General features: G+C 40.2%; 1 protein-coding gene and 1 non-coding gene across 5 annotated transcripts in view; one reads left to right on the forward strand and one right to left on the reverse strand.

Moving 5' to 3' along the window:
• Sbf2 (SET binding factor 2) overlaps window positions 1–13,907 on the reverse strand; it is a 395,017-nt gene that overhangs the window by 97,422 nt on the left and 283,688 nt on the right. The window lies entirely within an intron of this gene.
• LOC142851507 (U6 spliceosomal RNA) lies at window positions 13,228–13,332 on the forward strand. The gene has a single exon (XR_012910820.1). It is a non-coding gene; the product is annotated as a U6 spliceosomal RNA (small nuclear RNA).

Genomic DNA, 13,907 nt, shown 5'->3' on the forward strand with positions numbered 1-13,907 from the left:
TCTAAATCTAATTTTATTAGCTAAAAATATCCACCAAGGGTACAACAAAACAGACCAATTTCTCCCAGGCATTCCAGATGGTTCTGACTTCTTCATTGTAATCCCCCATCATCACAAGTACAGCACTCTGTTGACTGAGGACTCCCCTGCTTTCATTATCCCAATCAATACTCAAAGCCTTGAAAGCAGTTTGTCTTTACATCTCTCAAATCACAGGAAAACCTATCAGTGCCAAAAGGACAACTGTAAAGCTAGAGAAATAAAAAACAAAATGCTTGTACTTCAGACAAAAAGGGAATCTGCTGAGTCACTGAGTGTTTATAATAGTACACAGTTCACTTCCTGCTGCAATAATTTCTTCTGTAACTCAGCAGCTCCCCCACAGATCCCCATCAAGTCTATGACTTCCTAAAAATGTTAACAATGCTGACTACTATAAAGGAAAAAGTGCTGACTAAGCAAAATTAAACTAGAAGAATAGTCTATTTACAAAGTTTGATTTAGGAACAAAGAGTTGATAAAAATCTGTGCTTTTGTTATTCATAAAGACAGTCATGAGTTCTACATTTTCCAATTAAAGCATGTAGCAGGTACCTCAAAACTAATTTCTATCCTAAGGCCAGAAAACCCACAACCTAATGAATATAGTAAAGTCCACTGAAAAATCAAAGTATCAGGCAATCAAGTAGTACCAGAGCAGGTACCAGAACTATTGAGGGGCCCTAAGGAGGTGAAAGGGCATAGAAAAATACAGAAAAAAATCCCATTGGAACACTTCAGCTCATTCACAAAGATCATTCTCTTCCACTGTGAATCAGGGTCAAAATGCGTTTCAGCACTGTGAAGGGCAATACTCTTTGCTATTGATTATAGAGGAAAAGCTATTTATACAGATAAAGCTATAAAGAAGTATAGGTATTTTTCTTGGGGCTAGAAAGATAATGCATTGGTAGGAAGCTTGCCTAGTATGTGTGGAGTCTTAGGTTTATTCAACAGCACCAAATACACACAAATGTATTTATATGTGTGTATTTAGTTTGCTTACATGTTCACTGGTGTGAAAGTCAGTACAAATGAGAGATTTTCTGCTTCCTGCTCTAGCTAGAATTACAGATAGTAATGGAGAATACAGACCCACTCCAGGTAGTATAGGATAGTAATTATGAATGCTGGCCTGAGTGTGAAACTTCAATCATGCTCTGTGAGATTAGGAACTGTGTCTCTTCTGTACCTCTGTGCATATGCAGTGACTGTTGAAGTAGACATTCAATCTGCAGCAGAATTCCATCCTGTTCTTCATCCCACCAACATTCACTGTGCATTTACTATACACCAGTCACTCCAGCAGGTGCTCTACGTGTACCACCTCATCCCACCTTTACTTATCACTCTCCCAGACATTTGTTTAAGATCTCAGAATAAGCCAGAGTTCAAATCAGATCTGATTCCCATTTTAGAGCTTTTCACTAATGTCTCAGGTACCTTTCTATTGCTGTGATAAGACACCATGACTCAGAGTTTATTGGGGGCTTGCTTACAGTTTCGGAAGGTTAGTCCATGACCATCATGGCAAGGAGAATGGAAGCAGACATGGTACTGAAGCAATAGCTGAGAGCTTACATGTTAAGACAATAACCACAAGTCAGAGGATGGGATCCAACAGGAAATTGCATGGTCTCTTGAAACCTCAAAGCCTACTCTCATCAATGACACACTTCATCCAACAAGGCCAAATCTTGTAATCCTTCCAAAACAGTTCCATCCAACTAGGGACCAAGTATTCAAATAAATGAGGTTATGGGGGCCATTTTCATTCAAACCACCACGCTTATAATACACCATAAGATTTTATAGTCAGAATTAAAAGTGAGAGATTGTGAAGCTGACAACGTATCAGCTGTAGGTAGTTTACACATTTTACTTTGGTTATTTAGGAGGTTTATAAGAAAACAGACAAACAGACAGAAAGACAGAGAGATAGAGATAGATAGATTGGTAGTTAGATAGATAGATAGATAGATAGATAGATAGATAGATAGATATGCTCTTACCATTATGTAGAAACAAGAGGCTGACTTTGGATATTTTCTTGTGCTATCTCGCTCTACTTTGTATTTTGAGATGGGATATCACACGGAACCTGGAGCTCATTGTTTCCTTTAAATTGTCGATCAGTAACTCCCCAGGATCTGCCTGTCTCTACACCCCCTAGGGCTGGGATGACAGGCACATACCACCAAGCTTGGCTCTTAATGGCTGCTGAGGAGTTGAACGTTGGTCCTTGTGCTTAGAATCAAGCACTTAATGAACCCTTTATCCAGAACTTTTATTTTTTAATTAGTTCAAAAGAAGACATTTTTATATAATGTCCAAATTTATAATTTTCTCCAAACAAACATAGATAGATGTATTAACAATATTCTTGCATGGCTACAGCTGCTGGAGCTGAACAGTGATTGCCCTGCAGATAGGAACCTGCTCTTCCTTAGGCTCGCTTTACTCACTTGCATTCTCTGGTCTCTAGGCATCCAGGATAGCAATTCTTAGTACCTATCTGCATTTCTCCCTAAATTGCCTCATGAATGCTAGTCTTTTGTGCCGGCCTGCTAATGGCCTTTCAATCTCTCAAGCCTCCTTATCTGCACTGCTCTAAGCTCCTGAAAGTTTAGTACTGTATACTCCTTAGAGACTAGAGAATAATATTAGTCTAAACTCCTTAACATGGCATTCTAGGCATTCTGTGCTTGACTTCAAACTACCTTTGCCATCACATTTTCCACATTTAATGAGTGAGTAGATTGTGGTTACCTTAAAAGGAGGTATTCAAGTGTCTTGCTGTAGAATTCTGTGTGTTTTTTAAAAAATGTTTTAATAATGGCTTGGGTTGCAAGGATGATTTTCAAATTAATTCAAAGAAACAGGAATCTACAATTCATTTATAACTGTCTCTCAGAGATATGTGCCCTAGTCTATTTTCTGCTGAAAGAAGCCACTGAAAGTACTGACTATTGACAACAAAAAGAAAACGGGATTGATGATATTTTTTAAAAAGATTCTTTTATTTTTATTTTATGTCTATATGTGTTTTTCCTGAATGTATGCATTTGCACCACATGTGTGCAGGGCCTGCAAAGGTCTGAAGAAGGCACTGGATCCCCTGCAACTGGAGTTGTCTATGAGTTGCTACATGCATGCTAGGAATGAGCTTAGGGCCTCTTCAAGAGCAGAAAGTACCCTTAATCTGTAAGCCATCATTTCAGTCCCTTGATGATAGTTTTAAGATTTATATATACAAATTAGATATGGTAGCATACTGCCTATAATCCAGTATTAGGAGGCTGAAGGAGGAGGATACTGAGTTAAGCCCAGGCTGGACTGAACAGTGAGAGAACCTATCTCAAACCAAACCAAACCAAACCCAAAAATTTGTACACACACAAAAATCATAAAGATAAAGGAACTGATATTTCACTTGTGTGTGTAACATAGTAAGTATTCCTAAAACATTTTTCAATATGGAAACTTGTTTTGTTCAATTTTTAAGATCAAGAAAAAAAATCTGATGGTAAGTAAAAGATATAAAGAATAGATGCAATGTTTAAGTAAAATAAGATCTGTATTCAGAAACATGTTTTATTGTATAGCACTGGTATCTAAGGACATTATACTGTAACCATGAACATTTTTTTGCACAGGAGAGATGTGGTAATTCTAAAATGTACTATCACATTCAAGCTTTAAAACATAGAAACAGAGTCACTAAAACTGAGCATATGGTTGTCTTAGTAACAAGTAACTGCTCATTGTTACACAACGGTGTACCTCCCTCAACCACACGAGTCAGTTATTCTGTAAAATTTAAAGTTTCCTAGTTCTAAATAAAGTGATATTGTCTAGATAATTTTCTAAACTCTCAATCCTTTTTTAGGACTCAAAATTCCACTCCCGTTGTGCTGATTTCTCATGATTACACTTTGGCATCTGTACACGCTGATGTAAGCTTCAGTTAACTCTCTTGGATAGAAAAGACAACAAGTTTTCACTTTGGTCAAATATAATGTCTGCAACTCTCCTTAACTTCCTCTTTAAACAAATAACATTTTTTAAAGGAAAACAACAAAGTACAAAAGTTTGCTTTCCCCACAGCCTTCCTTGTAACATAGCATTATCTTTACAAGGTAAAATCTAGTTATCAAATTTCTAACTGGGAAACAAATTACCTAGCAATTAGATAAGGATTCTGGCCCAATACAAACGTCTTGTTGATCTGAGAGACACTCAAAATGCAGACAACAGACAGAAACGATTTCAGAAAATTCATTCTAGGGCATGCTTGAATAGAAACAAACTATTATTTGCTAATCTTGAAATTTTGAATTGCTATGTGTACTGCTATCTTGTAAAAAAATTCCTTCAAAACTCACAGGTATTGTGAAAAAGCAAATAAAATTAGATTTTAATCACAAGGAAGAATATTATTAATGGTGACACAATAGTCTGAGTCACAGAAGGTATACAACTACACAATGTTAGCAAAATTTGTAATATCAACTAATTTAGCATGGAACCATCAGTTTCATTATTTGTCCCAGACCTATGATCTTACCTGGCATGACTATTACATCATCCAAGCTTCTACTCTTACTCCTGAGGAGCGAAACAGAATTCAGGTAGCAGCTAGGCTACAGACCAGATCATCTGGTAGACAGTACGGTCCCTGTGGGGGAAGTGGCTGTGCTGGCCACAGAACCAAACTGGGACTACCAACCTGGCCAAAGTGGCCGACAGAGGTGGGACATCACAGCCTGTTTTCTCCTTCAGGGTATGGAAATGGTCTCAGAAAAAAAGTAGTTAATTTTGACAAACTCTGAGAGATTACATAGCTAGCAGATGAAAATTCAGCCATATTTTTAAATCGGTTACAAGAGACCATGGTCCAATATACCAGGCCAGATCCAGCCTCCCCAGCGGAAGCCATGGTCTTGGCTACCCACTTTATTTTTCAGTCAGCACCAGATATTAGGAAAAAGTTAAGAAAGGCTGAGGAGGGTCCCCAAACCCCTATACGGGAATTGGTGAAAATGGCCTTTAAAGTTTTTAATGCCCGAGAAGAATCAGCTGAGTCTTCCTGACAGACAAGGCTATATAACAGGCAACTACCCTACAGGCTTTAGCAGCCGTCCTAAGGTCGCAGGAAGTGGGACAAGGGAAGCCAACCACAAGGCTCTATCCTGATGGAGCCCAGCCTAAGTCAACCTCACAGGCAAGCTGTTTCAAGTGTGGCCTAAATGTGGCACGATATTGCACTATACCTACTCCAAGGTTATGCCCTATCTGCCAGCAACCTGGACACTGGAAATCACAATGTCCCCGTGTGGGCTTGTCCTCTATGCCATGCCATGGAGGTCTGGCCTCACCAACATTGGCAAGTGAAACTGTGCCAGCCTTCAAACTTCTCAGCCTTGCAGAGGATTGACACTACCTGACGTGGTATATCCGTAACCCTATCTGAGCCTTGGGTAAAGCTGCAGGTAGCAGGTAAGTCCATTACTTTTATATTGGACACGGGAGCTACCCATTCTGTTTTAATATCTCACTCGGGCCTTATGTTATGGGGGTAGGCTGGACCCATTCCTCCCCACTTAAAGCTTTGTCACTGCCCTGCATTCTTGCAGGACATTTTTTTTTTCTCATTCTTTCTTAGTGATACCTGCTTGCCCAGCACCTTTACTGGGTCAAGAAATCCTTAGTCGCTTCCCCAAAGCTTTGTTCTTGGAGCCCCTTTTTGACCCCACCCATCTCCAAGATTCTATTTTACAGGTTCACTCCTCTTGCCAGATGTGTGCCCAAGCCAACCCAAAAGGGGATCTCCACATACGTCAGTCTTTACACCAACTTCGTGGATACCAACTGGGCAAAGATTGGCAGGTTGATTTCACTCATATGCCCACTCATAAAAAACTCCGTTATCTCTTAACACTTGTGGACACGTTTACAGGATGGATAGAAGTGTTTCCGGTCTCCAGGGAAACAGCAGACATGGTGGCGCAGGTACTCCTGGACCACATCATCCCTCGGTTTGGTGTTTCACCAACCGTCCAGATGGACAACGGACTATCAAACAACAACTAACCAAGCTCTCCATTGAACTCAGGTTATCTTGGCCCTCCCTTCTCCCCATTGCCCTTACTCGCCTCAGGGCCACCTCATGTTCTCCTATGGGCCTGAGACCTTTTGAGCTGCTTTATGGCAGGCCCCTTTTCCTTAACCATCACCTCCCAGTCCAAACACCTCCACTGGTGGGGTACCTACCCTACCTCTCCCTTTTAGGCCTTTTCCATTCACCAGTTGTCTCCCTGTTCCCATTCCAGTGGACCCTAATGTCCCCAAGCCTGCCCTGCTCTCCCCAGGGGACAGAGTACTCCTCAATCAGTTAACTCCTAGGTCTTTCAAACCTCGATGGATAGGACCTCACACAGTAATCCTTACCACCCCCTTGGCTGCCAAGCTCCTGGGACACCCATTTTGGTACCATCTCTCCAGGCTCAAGCGGGCACCTACTCAGGACACTTAGTCTGTCCAGCAGACAGGACCTTTCACCCTCTGGTTTTCCAGGATGCCACAATGAAGGGTCTACCTGCTCCTCATCCCGGCACACTCATCTTTGGTGATAACAGTATTTTTTTCCTAGACACCTGCCTTCTCACTTCCCCCAAGAAACAAATGCCTGACGTCTCCAGTATGACAGTACATGGGATGCCTTTCCAGCCACACCTCTTGCTGAGTGTGGACCCATAAACACCTAGCTCTCCCCCTCCCCACATCGTCCTATGCCTGAAGGAAGTAGCCAGACTTGAATCAAAGCCCCCTTTTCCTAAGAGAGCCTAGATGTTAGTCAACAAATCACCTCAGCTTCCTGTTATCCCTTATACAAACAGTCTGGAATGTAGGCCCCTGTCTCTGGCCTCCATCTTTGGAAGCCCCATCCGTGTGCCTGCCAAGTCTTGACCCTACTTGCCTGAGGAGCCTGCCAAAATCTTGACCACACCCTCAGTCTATTTAAACTGATTCCCTGAAAAGTTTCCTGGTGGTCTCTTTCCTCCCCCAACCCAGTGGTTACAGTTGTGGCCTCCAGGTTCCCCCTTGGGGCCACCTGAGAGCACAGGAATCCCCTTAAACCTGGATATTTTTAATTTGGTTTGTTGTGATTTGGCTTGATTGGGATTTTTGTGTCAGCAGAGAGCTTGCGTTAGGAAAAATTCCTAACAGTTAGGAAGTACTCTGCAAGGACAGACTCCATCTTCTCCATGACCTTCTACTGGGTACCCTCTCCCCCATTTCCTGTTATCTCAGATTTAGGAAGGAGACAGCACTGTTCTTAACCTTCTTACTGTCAAACAGTTCTTCAATCTGCCACAGTTTTCTAAAAAGAAAATAAAGAGTAAATCAAATTCTATGCTACTGTGTAATAAAGTAGTATCTGACTTTGGCCCATAATTGTACTCCCTTTTTCAATATTTTCAGTTAATCTTTAATAGCAGTACATACTAAAAGTTGATTAAATTAGTAACTTTGACTGTTCCTCCAAGAAGGCATTGTGTAGCCTGCTTGACCTTCCCACCCCTTCCCCACAATGAGGCTCTTGTGTGCAGTCTCATAATTTGGCTTTCTTCCCATTTTGTTCCAAGTTTCTGGCCTGTTGTATTCATTTCTCTTCTGTCTTAGGTATCTCTGTAGAAGTCTTTCAAACTTATAATTTAAATTAGATCTATCTCTGAAGTTAAAAATATGCAAATTCTTATTTTTTTCTCTACAGGTCCACAAAGTACAAGCTCCAAATTGGCAGCTTATACTTACTTTGTTTTTAATTTTATTATTAATAATCAATTAAAAAATCCCTAGCAGTAGATTTTCTTTTGAGATAAGGTCTTGTTCAAATTTAGTTCAGGATGGGCAATAACTACCTACATTTCTTGAGTGCTGTAAATGCAAGCATGAACAACTGTACTGACTGGTTGATTATCAACACAAGCTGGAAGATGTACAGGGAGAGGTATTCTCAATCAAGAAAACGCCTCCAAATGATTTGCCTGTATGCAAGTGTTGTGGGAACTCCTTTAGCCAATAGCCTTTAAGATACTAGCCCACTTTGGGCATGGTCTCATATACTATAAATGCAGATGAAAAGTGTGCATGGCTCTCTTTGCTGCTAGATTCAGTTCCAGCTCCCAGCATATGTAGGGGATTGTGGATTTCTACCCTTTCTGTAAGTTTATCCCCCAAGAAATAAGCTTTTGTTATACTCCATTAAGGGCTACTATGGAACTCATTGGTATGCTAACAGAATGGTGCCCATGTAGTCTGAGTCCATGACATTGTTAGGCCTTGCCCAGACCCTCAAAGCCTCCTCCAACCCCAAGCAGCTGAACTACCCTTCTGTGTAAGGCTTGGCTTGGTTGGCCCACTGCAGTGATTTGGCAATTTCCCACTGGCCTGAGACCACCTGCATGGCTTGATCTACTAAGTGGTTGAGTTACCATGGCTTCCTGGTACAACTCCTCTGTGGCTTCTCTGGCTTATGTGTCTCACTTCTGCTACCCACACTTAGATCTGGATATTCAGCTGCTGCCAGACCTGCTCTGATCAGACTGAGCTCTGACCCGGGGAGCGCTAACCCTGCACCTGGAACACAGCCTTGTGTTCCCAATTTGGGCCTGTGACTGCCTGACCCGAGTTCTGACCAGTAACCTCATGGCTTGCGACTGCCTGCAAGCTTTGGGTTCTTTGACCTTCTGCCCAATTCCAACCTTCTCCATATGTGGGTGTGCTGCTACCCAAGCTTAGATCTGGGTATTCTGCTGCTACCAGACCTGCTCTGATCAGACTGAGCTCTGACCCGGGGAGCACTAACCCTTGGAATTCTCCTATATTTGTTGTTAAAAAGAAATCTGGAAAATGGAGAATGGTGACAGATCTGTAAACAAAGTAATTCAACCAATGGGCCCTCTACAATCTGGAATTCTCTTGCCTTCCCTATTGCCTAAAGGATGACCTCTTATAGTTTTTGATTTAAAAGATCATTTCTTCACTATACCTTTGCAAGTAAAAGACAGAGAAAAATTTTCCTTCACAGTGCCTATGTATAACAATTTTTAGTCTATTAAAAGATATGAATGGAGGATTCTTCCACAAGGAATGTTAAATATCCCCATCCTGTGGCAATATTTTGTAAGTCAGTCATTGGAAATACCACATAAGCAATTTCCCGAATCTATAGTTTACTATTACATGGACAACATTTTGCTATCAGATTCAAATGTAGATGCTTTAGAAAGAATGTTTGAAGAACTAAAGAAAGTTTTGCATAGTTGGGGACTACAAATTGCTCCTGAAAAAATACAAAGGAGATTCTACCAATTTTCTAGGTTATTAAATAGGTTTACAGAAAATTAGAACAAAAAGTGCAAATTAGGAGAGATCAATTGCAGACTCTTAGTAACTTCCAATGAGAAATTAAGACATAATCCAAATTAAAAAAATAAGAGCATTAATTAAAATAAATAAATTAAAGGGGAGGAGGCGGAAATTTTTTTTTGCAACAACTAAAAAAAATAAAAAAATAAAGAAAATTAAAAATTCTGTTAATCACTCACTAGAAGAAACAATAATAGGTATTTTGATAATCTGATATAAATTACTCCAGTTTAAATATCGATCAGAAACTAACCTTCATAAAAAATGGTAGTTCCAAATTAAATATAATTTATAGTTTCTCAGGAGCACTAGGAGAAATCAACAGATCTTTAGAACTTGAAGGAGAAAATGAGGGGAGGTTGTGATAAAAGAGAAGAGAGGTGCTGAATTGCCCTAATCAATGTCCTTGCTAGGGTTACCACTGCTGTGTTGAAACACCATGACCAAAGTAACTAGGGGAAGAAAGGGTTTATTTGACTTATACTTCAGCATCACAGTTCATCAACAAAGGAGGTCAGGGCAGGAAATCAAATAGGGCAGAAACTTGGAGGAAGGAGCTGATGCAGAGGCCATGGAGGGGAGCTGCTTACTAGCTTGCTCCCTATGGTTTGCTCAGCCTGTTTTCTTATAGACCCAGGACCACCAGTTCAGGAACGGCACCACCCACAATGGGCTGGGCCCTCCCCCATTAAATCACTAATTAAGAAAATGCCCTATAGACTTGCCTATAGCTGGAACTTGAGGAGACATTTTCTCAGCTGAGGCCCTCTTCTTTCAGATGATTTTAGCTTGTGTCAAGTTGACATAAAACCAGTCAGTACAAACAAGGAGAAAATAAAAAAGGAAATAAAAGTGAGAACTAAATTTTCAGCTATTATAAATGTCTGGAGTGCCAGAACTATATTTGCTGTAATAAACATAAACTGTGTATAGGTCAAGCCAGATTCAGTGAGTATTGGTGTCTGTTCTCACTCTCAAACCTTCTGCTAACTCATTTTAAAAATATTTGATTTTATAGCAAAAAATGATGTAAGAAGACCTTTTATCATATTCTCCTCCCGATTTTGGGGGAAGGATATCCTTTGAGATCTGTTATATGGAATGAAATATATGTAGACTAATTCTTTTCCTATTTTGTAGTCTCTTACCAATTAAAATTAATGACTGATGAAATGTTTATAATACTGTAGAATTTTTCTCTTAGAAACAATCTTAATACTATGTAAGGTTTATTTGAATTTCACCAGAATTGCTTATTGACTATAATTTTACAGTAGGGCAATTATATCCATATTACCCAGGGCAAGGTCAGTACTCAGCAGAAATATAGAAAGTATTTTATGATCTTTTGAGCATTTTGTATGCTTGTTATTAAAAATATAAGAGATTTGCCGGGCGATGGTGGCGCACGCCTTTAATCCCAGCACTCGGGAGGCAGAGGCAGGCGGATCTCTGTGAGTTCGAGACCAGCCTGGTCTACAGAGCTAGTTCCAGGACAGGCTCCAAAGCCACAGAGAAACCCTGTCTCGAAAAACCAAAAAAAAAAAAATATAAGAGATTTATAAATAATATTATATAACAGTTATTGACCTTGTTCAAAGCTTGATCATTTTTCCTTTCTGGACATGACCATGAAAATGACTGGGTGAGTGTGGGGCTAAGAGTGATGCCAATTCAACATTTCCAGGCAAAACTCTCAAAAGATTCTCAGAAGTATGCCTGCACAAACTGTGACATATTTGTAAAACACTATTAAGAATTAAAACCAACACCTGAGCTTTGGAATCACACACAATAGAGTTTAAATCCTTTCATGGGTGGAGAGTCCTTCTGAACTGTACACTCTTTGTGTCAAATTAGGAATAATACTTCATTAAATACCAGCTCTCATTCCCATTACCTCCCTCTGAGCCTACTCGCTACATTATTCTATCAGGCAAATAGAATTTTTAGGGGATAACAGTCTTTGACATGAAAACCAGAAAACAGATTTTAGTTTTTTTGTGAGGTGGGGATCTGGGATAGAATTACTGCTAAGAGCCTGGCACTAGCAGTAAGGCCACCTTTTTAAGAGAGCACAGGAAATTGTGTGGCATTCTATGCTTTCATGTTCACTTTCTGCTTCTCAGGCTGACAGAAGCTTTTCACTAAAGGCCTTACAGCTAGTCCTCGACAGGCTTTCCTATTACACTACTAGTTTACTACTACTAGGCTCTTGTGCCTTGAAAAGAAAATAACATTTATACCAAAAACATTTATTTTAGTTGTGCATGTTTAAAGGATGTATATTCCTAAGTTAAAATTTAGGAAGAAATTAAAGACCTGCAAAATTATGATAAAATTTGTCTCCAAACTGAGAAATCATGACCTTTGTACCATATACATGTATTTATTGAATGGGGATTAGCTCAATTCTGCATTGAATACAGAATTAGCTGAAATAAAACATAAAGCTTAAGCATTCTGAATATAGATGGTGCATCCTTTTCTACTCCTGGTCTGTCTATCTTGCTATGAGTCCAGGTCTCAAACTGATGAGCCTCCTAACCTCAGCTTTTGGTAGCCACTATAGGTATGTGTTAAAAGAATTCTTATTTCAAAATTAAAAGATGTAAAGATAATGATTCATAGCATGGATGAGACTCAGAACCATTATGCTTGGTGAAGAAGTGAGACACATATATTGAAAAGCTGGGAAAATGACTCAGTTGATAAAGCTCTTGTTGTACAGGCATAAGGACCTGAGCTGAGATACCTGGAGCTTTCTGGCTAGTTAGTCAAGTCAAATGTGTCATTTCCAGATTCAGTGAGACCCAGTCTCAAAAATAAAATGGAGAGTGACTGACAAAGATACCTGTCATTGTCATTTCATCTCAACATCAGAGTACACACATATGCACATGCACCCATGTGCACACACACATACATGAACACATATTAAAGTAAATAAATAAAATAAGAACAAAAATAATAATAAAGGAAGGAGGGAGAGCAAACTGTGCTCAGGATGTAATATATGAGAGAAAAATAAAAAAAGAATATATATTGTATGATTTTACTCATGTGAAATGCCTCCAAAGGAAGACTCAAGAGAAAGTAGATTCATTGCTGTTTGGGAAGGGACAAGAGGTTTCTTGTTGGGGTGACAGCACTGTCCTAACACTAGACGGTAGCTAGCAGGCTGTCCTCTGCCCTGATTATACAGTATATACAGAGCAGCAAGTTCACTGTCTGTTCAAGGAGTTAACTACCAGAGGCTGGGGACTCTGAACTCATTAGGATAACAATCACCATGTGTACTGTACAATCACAAGACCCAAAATGACAGATAACTTAATTTATGCTAATAAAACATTGCCATTTATAAACGTATCAAATTAAATCAGGGCACAGAGACACACTGTGCAGTATTAAAAACAGCAGGAAAGGTCACTGACGGACTCAACCCTTCACCTGACACATGAGAAGAGGGACATCCCCAGTATACATCAGAGAGGTCTGTGTGCCATGCCAGTTGTAGGTGTATTTCTGCATAATTTTACAGTTCTTTAATTTCCTGCTAAATTTTTTTATTTTGGCTTATACATTCTAAAATAATATACAACTCACAACTAAACAAAACCATTATGGCCTCTGGCTTGGAGATCACAAAGTGATGAGCCCATCTCTGTTCCTATGCTTTTAATAAAAAAAAAATGAGAAAAAGGACTGACAAACTGCCAATATGTGCTGTCAATAATGACATTCCTCCTTGTGCTTGCTTCGGCAGCACATATACTAAAATTGGAACGATACAGAAGATTAGTATGGCCCCTGGGCAAGAATGACACGCAAATTTGTGAAGCGTTCCATATTTTTTGATCCTAGAGAAGCTAAATAAGAAGGTGAACCCAAAGGAAAACATATAGTCATCCGTCTGGATATGGGAAGTAGACAAGATTGCCGGGAAAAAATGGGAACTTGGGGGTGAGGTGGCATGGGGGAAAGGGGAAATGGGGTGAGAAATGTGAGAAGGGGAGGATGGGGGGAGCTTGGGATAAAGGAAGGGTGGATATGGAAGCAGAGAAGTATATCCTAATTAAGGAAGCCATCTTAGGGTTGGCAAGAGACTTGACTCTAGAGGGGCTCACAGGTGTCCAGGGAGATGTCCCCAGCTAGAACCTTGGGCAACTGAGGAGAGGGAACCTGAAATGACCCTATCCTATAGCTATAATGATGAATATCTTGCATATCACCTTAGAACCTTCATCTGGCAATGGATGGAGATAGAGACAGAGACCCACATTGGAGCACCGAACTGAGCTCCCAAGGTCCAAATGAGGAGCAGAAGGAGGGAGAACATGAGCAAGGAAGTCAGGACCACGAGGGGTGCACCCACACACTGTGACAGTGGAGCTGATCTATTGGGAGCTCACCAAGGCCAGCTGGACTGT

The sequence above is a fragment of the Microtus pennsylvanicus genome, chromosome 5, assembly GCF_037038515.1.
Source record: "Microtus pennsylvanicus isolate mMicPen1 chromosome 5, mMicPen1.hap1, whole genome shotgun sequence".
Taxonomy (NCBI): domain Eukaryota; kingdom Metazoa; phylum Chordata; class Mammalia; order Rodentia; family Cricetidae; genus Microtus; species Microtus pennsylvanicus.